An 8,935-nucleotide genomic window follows, 5' to 3' on the forward strand; every position below is an offset into this window, starting at 1 on the left:
TTGATCAGGCTCTTCATGATTACAGGAGGGCAAAGTAAAAGCAAATCTAACACTATCTTTCAAATCCAAGGGAATGGAAAAGAAACAATCTTTAATATCAATTACTATTAGAGGCCACTTTTCTGGCAGGGCAGATAAAAGAGGCAGACCCCTCTGAATGGAGCCCATCACCTGCATCTGTGCATTAATAGCTCGAAGATCATGTAATAGCCTCCATTTGCCAGATTTCTTTCTGATAACAAAAATTGGGGTATTCCATGGAGATACAGAAGGTTGAATATGACCCAAAAGATATTGTTCTTCAACTAATTCCTTAGCAGCTTATAATTTTTCTGAGGATAATGGCCACTGAGGCACCCACACCGGCTCCTCAGTTTTCCAGGTTATGGGAATGCATCCCCCAGTGACCCCTAGGAAAACCCCATTCCTTCCCAAGGCTTTCTTTTAATTGGGAGAATCGGGGACTTACTTCCTTGCAACCTTTTTCCCAACCCAAAGGATGGGTGCCATCCCATGTCTTTCATCATCTTCTGGGAGGCATCAGAATATTCATTAGTAAGTCTTAATTGTAGATCCTTCAACAAATCCCTGTCCCATAAGGTAATGGGCAGCTCAAGTACATATGGCTTAAACATTCCATCATGCCCTTCCTTATCTTTCCAAGGGAGCATCCTGGCACTTATGTCTGGACTATTTGCTAGTCTAGGCCTTGTAATATTTGTTCTGACTCCTGAATCGGCCATCCTTTTGGCCAGTCCTTAAACCAAAAGGCAGTAAGAAAAATTTTTGCATCCTTTGCTCTTAGCAGCTCATCGAGCGCTGAAAAAATTGGGTGTGACTGTGACGACCCCATACCTAGTCTTTCATGCCCCACACAGTCGCCACAGCAACAAAAAGGGCTCAGAAAAATTACTCAAATGGCTAGAAAAAGAAAGTAACCCATAGACTGTCCCTATTATCCTCTTACTTTCACTACCCTCTTACTTTCACTTTCTCTCTTACTTTCACTTTCTCGTCTCCAGAGCTGGAGAGCCTTATTGTCTCCAGAGCTGGAGAGCCTTATTGTCTCTTTACCGAGAGCCTTATTTTCTCTTTACCAAGAGCCTTATTGCCTCTTTACCGAGAGCCTTAATGTCTCTTTACCGAGAGCCTAATCCCAATCCCGGGATAGTGAGTTACTTACCATACTCATCCTGTCGATAGACCCTGACTGCAGAAAGTTCTGAACCTCTTCGATGGGGGAATCGGGTCCCGGGTTTTGGCACTACTTATAGTGTCCAACTTGGCCAGCAAGTAAGATGCAACCACTGGTTCTTCTTAAAGCAGTTTTACTCAGGCAGCTTCTTTCTTCAAATCCCCCAGCCTCTCTAGTTACAAGTGTTTTTCTCCACTCCAGCCACAACCACGCCCCCACCAATCACCACAGGTCACATCACCTCACCAGGCAGGCTTGCTCAGCCAATCAGGGATTAGGGGCATGCCATCCACCAAACATGGGCTTGTTTACAGCCTGGAGCAGATTTCCATCCGGCTGGCCAGGGAGTCCGGAATGGCTTCCCACAGCCTTGATGGACTGATTAAGGGTTGATCTTGATGATGTGTCAGAAAATAAACCTCTTGCTTTTGCATTGACCTGCTTTTAGGTGTCTCACTCACGGGCGTCTCAAAGTAAGCACCACTGACTGAGGGTTGGGGTGGGGTCTTATAGAACCAAGAACCATAATACAAAGGGCATCCACATTTTCTTCAAGATTTAAGATTTGTCATTGTATCTTCCAGAGCCAACATTGGAAGCCCTTCCTGTATGTCTCAGTGTATGCTTATGGCATCATCTAAGTCCAAGTTTAAACTGAATACAGTCCAGGGACTACTGGAGGAAAATAATACCACACAAATGTAACACTGTCTGGTAGACTTTTGAATTTTGGTAGAATATTCCCCAACCTTCCTGTTTTTGTTTGTTTCTTACTATCTTAAAATAGTTTCTCCATATTACTTCCATGGCTACAAAGAGTTAACAGAAGCATATATATATATATATATATATATATATGTATGTATATATATATATATATGTACATATATAATCATAAGCATTATATATTACATTTATGTTTAATATATGTATTCAGAGCAATTTTATTACTTTTCATTTTAAAAATGTTTTATGTGAAACTAATTCAAGACTTACCGAAATGGCCAAACCCATCCAAATAGTTTCCGTGGTTACTTTCTACCAACAAAATTACCTTAAGTGCTAGAATACATTTTCAAAGCCAGGAAACACATACTGTACTTACCAATTAAACTATAAGCTTTTTCTTTTGTATTGCTTATTGGCTTTTTCTGGGTCTGGTGGTGATGGAGGTGGAGATGGTGGTGGTGGGGGTGGAGGAAGAGGTGGTGGTGGTGGAGGTGATGGAGGAGGTGGTGGTTGTGGTGGTGGTGGTGGTGATGGTGGTGATGGTGGTGGAGGTGGTAGAGGTGGTTGTGGTGGTAATGGAGGAGGTGGTGGTGGTGGTGGAGGTGATGGAGGAGGTGGTGGTTGTGGTGGTGGTGGTGGTGATGGTGGTGATGGTGGTGGAGGTGGTTGTGGTGGTAGTGGAGGAGGTGGTGGTTGTGGTGTACTTGGTTGTATAGTAGAATGGATTTTCACCATGCATATACATTTGTATCAACATCATAACAACCAATTTATAACTCTTCCACTGCTGCAGAGAAATCGCCTCATATTGCTTCTGTATAGCCACAACTCTCCCCAGTCCTAACTGCTGGCAATACTGATCTTTTCTCCATCACTATAATTTTGTCATTTGAAGGTTGTTCTATAAATGAAATGATACAGTATAGCCATCTTGTTTTAAAAGAACTCAATTTTGGGTTCCATAGTATGTGTTTTGTGGCTGTAGGGCATTCAGACATCCGGTAATATTACTTTTACTGGGACAAAAACTATACGATACTTTCCTATTTATTGAGGAGGGCCTATTAAAAATCACACAGTCTGTTATTCCATTATTGTCCATTTCTGAGTGTCCAATTGCTGGTCTGCTGGGTTCAGAATGAAACTGGCTTCCCTTGGACATAATGCACCTGAGTCATGACTTCAAACCACAAAGTATGACAAAGGGACAGTGTGTGCCTTGTCCCCAGCTCCAGTGTAGCTTTTTCTGCCTTGATGTGACTGTGATGGCTCAAGAATAAGATCCAGGCAGAGCACATTGGAGCTATGCAGAAAAGGACACATTTAAACACTCCTATTATCCCCGTGGCTTTGTCAACAAAATATTTCAATCCCTGATGAATCTCTCTGTGTTCCCAGATTTATTTTTAGGTACAGTGAAACAGATTGTTTCTTTGTTTGCTTTTCTATCTGCTTGTGGTTATTTCTTCTTCCTGAGTGGTTCATCACAGCAGCTGTCATATAGTAATCATCTGGCAGTATATTATTATTTATTATGTATCGACTGACATAAAGAATCATAAAGCTTATCAGGTGCCTATAAAGACACCAGCCACTGGCTGCACAGCATACAATCACACTTAGGCACTTATTTTCTCAGGGCTTGGAGATACTGGCTCGAAAAACAAGGCAGCCACTGGTGGTCTATGGTTCATTACTTTCAGTTCCCTTCAATTCTGGGAAATGGATACAGATTTCAGAAGGCTCCTTGTTGCAAAGACACAGAGAAGAAAGTGAACAAAACTTCTTTTTATGACATAACCTATCCTTTAGGTGCTCTGCTCATCATTGTTTATTTTCCCCAGAAATGAGATGCTGTGGTTATAAGAGATAATAGGGAATGAACCAGAAAGATCAATAACATGTATTTATTGATTACCTCTTTGTATCAACATTGGTCTTGGAATCTAGGGATGGAAAACTACAACTCTCAATATATTATAGAAAAACTGCAGAGTTGAAAACAAAACAGTGAGCTGAAAATCAGTATAATGTGGTGTTGAAAGCTGAGCAGTAAAGCTGGGTAAGGAGGACGAGCCTGGCAGGCTCATCAATTTTGATGGTTGCTCAGGAAAAAAATGTGGCAAGAAGTTTCCTTTGAAAAGAACGCTTGATGAACAGAACACATGAACTGTAGGAACATCTTGGGGCAGGAGAAACTTTGAGTAACAGGGCCATGCCAAAGTCCTACTGGTTCATGTTTGGCAAGCAGAAAGACTGATTCTATCAGTGGGACTGCAGCCCAGGGGAAAGGAAGACAGTAAAGATGAGGTTGGAGCAAGAGCCATAGGTAGACGTAGATTTGATTCAGGCAATAGTGGGCCAATGAAGGGTTGAAGCAGCCAAACTGCCTGAACATCTTTATTACATAAAATATCCTTTAGGTATGCTGTAATGTGCAGATAGACTGGGGTGGGTCAGGGAGGATTAGTCTATGTACTATGACAAATATTTAGCTAATATATTCATGGTATTTTGTTGTTATACCAAAAGCAAGGAATTAAAACAATAGTATCCACATGCTAGAGAGTCTGGCGCCAAGGGCTGGGAGATGGTACAGTTGGTTAAACAAACAAACAAACAAACAAAACAAAACAAACAAAAAATAATCGGTGCAAGTGTGAAGACTGTGTTTAGCTCCCTGACACACACATTGAAAGATGTGTGTGACAATATGCATCTGTGACCCTGTGCCCAGGTATGGGAATGGCCGAAACATGCAGGTCCCTGGAGACTATGGACTTCCCAGGTGAGACATGTCTGCAAACTAAGGTTTGAAACCATGCTTCAAAAGGTAAGGTGGATCGTGATAGAGGAAGATACTTAGTGTTGACCTCTGGCCTCCACATACAGGTATGTGCATACATATGCATTTATGTACACTCAAATATAAATCCACATCAACCCATGTATACATCATACATATACACAAAATAAGATAGTCACAGAGGGAGAGCTCAACATTCACTTTTCCATATGTGTATGAATACACATGCATGGATGCATACCTCTACACTTGTGTCCACACATGAACATGTGCACACTGTACAATACACACTCACACATGCTGATAATTAGTCTGGAAACCAGCCATTAGTTCCTTATGCAATGAACAGAAAACAGACATTTGAACCTGGGCTTCTTCTCTCCAGATCTCTCATTTCATTCTCTGAACAAGGTAAGCCTGAAAGTGCACACTATGTTTTGGAGAGCAAAAAAGTCTTTGTTGCTACATCCCAATCACTTTCTTTCAGTTTGTCTCACGTTGGTGGTTAGTCTCCAGCAACCAAGTTGCTCCAACAACCAGCTCCATCTAGAGTGGCATTTGGAACACATCTTGGTGGTGATGGGAGCCTGATCTTTGGCAAAAGTTTTCTCCCCTCTTGGGATTCTGCTTCCCAAGATTGTGCCACATCCCCTAACACCTCACTGGGGTATTCTCAGGTTAGGTCACAGTAGTTTCTGAATTTGCCAGTGAATTAATAGATCTGGGTTCTGTAGAGAATTGAGACAATCCGTCACTAAATCTCTTGTGAGTGAGTGTGTGTGTGTGTCTCTGTGTGTGTGTGTGTGTGTGTGCCTGAGCACATGCATGCATACATGGGTGCACAGTAGTGATGAAACAAATCCAGCTTGTTTACAGCCTGAGGAAGAGGGGAGCCCATCTTGGGAAGTCTTGCAAGTTTCTATATTCTCCGAAATTCTTATTGTGAGGGAGGAAACTTTAGATTTTGTATCTCTCCTTTTATACCTTTAGTGACTTTTTTCTTGAATTAAACTGAAGAGAGAGGGGGGGAGGAGGAGAGAGAGAAATGAATAGGAGAAAAATGTTATGAATTTTGTTTTTTACATGTATGTAAATTTCACTGAAAAGAACTTCAGAAGTGCCCAGACTGCAAAGGTTATGGGCCATTCTAAGAAGGGCTAACAGCTATGGGGAAGTAACTCAAGAAGTCAGGGCAGAAGAGCAATAAGTTGTAGGGGTATAAATATGGATCAGCTGATGGAAGATAAGATTTGCTGATGCAAACTCATCTTGATGCCAACTTGAAGTCTTCTGGCTGTGAGAACTGAAGGGATGGAAGCTTAATAAAGCAGCCCTCAGCTCTGAAATCTGTTTTAGTTAGTTAAGAGAAGTTCCCCTAAGAAGACTTTTTCCCCTTTATCTATTGGTTCTCAGTGGCCTTCAGCTCAAAATGCTCCATTGCTATGTGGATGTGGCATTTTCTTTTCATTGAATGTTATAGTACCAGGGTCAGCTACTTCAGCAGCTTCTGGTTTTACCTGCATTCAAGACAGTACTTGTGTAGAGTTTTTCCTAGAAGACCCAATGTAATACAATCAATACACATTTGTCTTTTAGAATCTAACTATCAAGCACAGAAACCTAATTTCAAATCACACTATACACAGTTTGTTAGGGGTGTGTTCCATTTTTCTCATCTGTAAAATGGGACTGCTGCTGGTGGTGCTCATTTCTGAAGAATAGCCCAGTCTTGCTGTGCTGGCTGCTTTCTCCAAGTACAGCTTAGGATACTGCAGATGACTTTCACTGTTGCATGGGCCTGGCCCTCCTCCTAGCCCTGCTCCTGTAGCAATGAACAGTGTGTTCGAGTTTTCTCAGGGCTCTGTGTAGACACACAGTTTTGTCTTGAGAGACATTGTTCCTTCTTGCTAGATGCAGAGCCTTGCCTTTATCTTTCTACCTCTCATTCTGGGCTGAGAATAACATTTCCCAACACAGAGCCCCTTTTCCTGGCAGCTGTAGGTACCACCAGAGATCTGGTCAAGTTTACTTTCCAAAACACGCTCATGAAGGAGCACCCATTTGACCGTTGTATCTGCCAACTGGTTGCCCTCCTGGAGAGACATGCCTCTTTATTTTCTCTTGGATAAAAATATGAAATAATTTAGAAATCCCTCAAGCTTGTTTTTCACTCTTGATAGCAACTGGGGCCTAATGAAAACTTTCCCAATTTTTATTACCTATTAATCCTCCTAATGGAATTAATAGAGAGAAAATCAGTTAGGCTTCAGTGCTCAAAACACTATCTTACCCAAAAATCCTAAGCAAGATCGGATTTCATTATGTATTTTAAATGACAGGAAGCTCATGCATCCCCGAGATAAACCTTGTTGTCTGAACAGCAACTCTTTCTGTTGGAATGAATGCCTCCACCTTCTCCAGCAGGCTCAGGTAAACTTGAATTTGAGTGAAACAGTAGAAGACTATTACAGGAAGAGGTCTTTGGAGGTAGCCTTTACTCTGAACAAACTCTAGGCTGTCACATGACTGGTATTAGATCATTGCCTTAGGCCCAGTTCTGACAGGCTGATCATCCTGCAGGGCCAGGTTGTGCTTCTTGTGTCTAGCAGCATCTTGCCTGTGTTCCGAGTCCGTCTGAGGACCTTGCAATGCACATTTCTGTGGAGACAGAGGCGGGACTCCTCCTGTGCTTTGGTGTCTCCCAGTCCCACAACATGTCTGGCCTAAGTTGAGCGCTCAGCCTCTCCTGAAAAATGAATGAGCAAAAGGAGGAAAGAAAGCCTGCTTTCTTTATACCCAGTGCTTTGAGATGGCTTTGTCTGCTAGCATATAGATTGTAATGAATTATTCAACTTTAGCTATAACTCACTGGGGCATATATTTAAATATGAATACATGATTAATATAAATTGTAAATCAGTGAAAAAAGAGAAATAAATATCTAGTTTTAACAAAGAGCTTTCTCGCCTGTCAGCTTTTACAGTGACTTCATCAGTAGATAAACTGAAAGCTTGCCTCAGTCAGTGAAGATTATCGGGGTGTACCTCCCTCAACCTTCTGAAAGTTTGTCACAATTAGCTAATCATAAAAAAGATTAAACAAGTGAAAGGACACACGGATTTATTACAAGAATGGAGGCAAGGACATAGTGTGATTACCCATTAGCTGAATTCATTCTGTGATTTATATAAAAAACCCATTCCAATGAGACATAAAGGTGTGGGAAATGCAGATAAATATCCAGAGAGTAACACATGATATAGTGGGATCCAGTGGACTGAGCCAAAGTTGCCTGGGCCTCTCAGGTCCACAACTGATTACAGATCATTGCCTTTGGAATACTGACTCAGACTGAAAATTGAAGTGGAAGACACTGTAGGTAACAAAAGTCTATCCAGGAATACTAACAGATTTTATTCTTTCACAGCAAGATAGGAGTTTAGTTAAAAGAAAACTACAGAAAGAAGAGAGAGATAATTATTTTTTTCCCTTGGTAAGTCTAGATGCAAAGCAGACATAGAGAGATTGTTAACCAGCTGACCATTGCTTTTGGGGGAAAAAAAATCAGTATTTTCAGGGGAAAGGTGCTTTCTGTTTAAATGACTCAAACACCCAAAATAGTTATTCCTTCTCTTTCTCTCTGTTCTCTCTTCTTCCTTTTTCCTCCCTCTCACTTCTTACTCCCCTCTTTCCTTCTCTTCCTTCTCTTTCTTCTTCATTTTTCTCTTGCATCTGGAGACCCTTACAAGGAAACAACCCAAATAAAACAGTCACTCAGTCCAAGGGTGTTTTGTAATGTTGTTTTAAATATGAGATACATTACCTTAAATTAAGGATGTTTAGAAATGTGCTCACTTTTTGTATTGATGTGTCTTTCCTATACAACTGAGTATACTTTTACCTCCCAAAGTTCCAACTGTCTTAGCCAATGTTTTATTGTTGTGATGACATACCATGACTACAGTAACTCTTGTAAAAGACAGCATTTACTTGGGGCTTGCTTATTAGTTCATTATTGCTATGGTAGAGAACGTGGCAGCACTCAGACAGACATGGTGCTGGGGAGTAGCTGATAACAATTCTACCTCTGGATTGCAGATAGCAGGCATGCATTTAGCAAATTGTATCTTATATCTTGGGTATCCTAAGTTTTGGGCTAATATCCACTTATCAGTGAGTACATATTGTGTGAGTTCCTTTGTGAT

This window comes from Mus caroli, chromosome 14 (genome assembly GCF_900094665.2).
Source record: "Mus caroli chromosome 14, CAROLI_EIJ_v1.1, whole genome shotgun sequence".
In the NCBI taxonomy this organism is placed as follows: domain Eukaryota; kingdom Metazoa; phylum Chordata; class Mammalia; order Rodentia; family Muridae; genus Mus; species Mus caroli.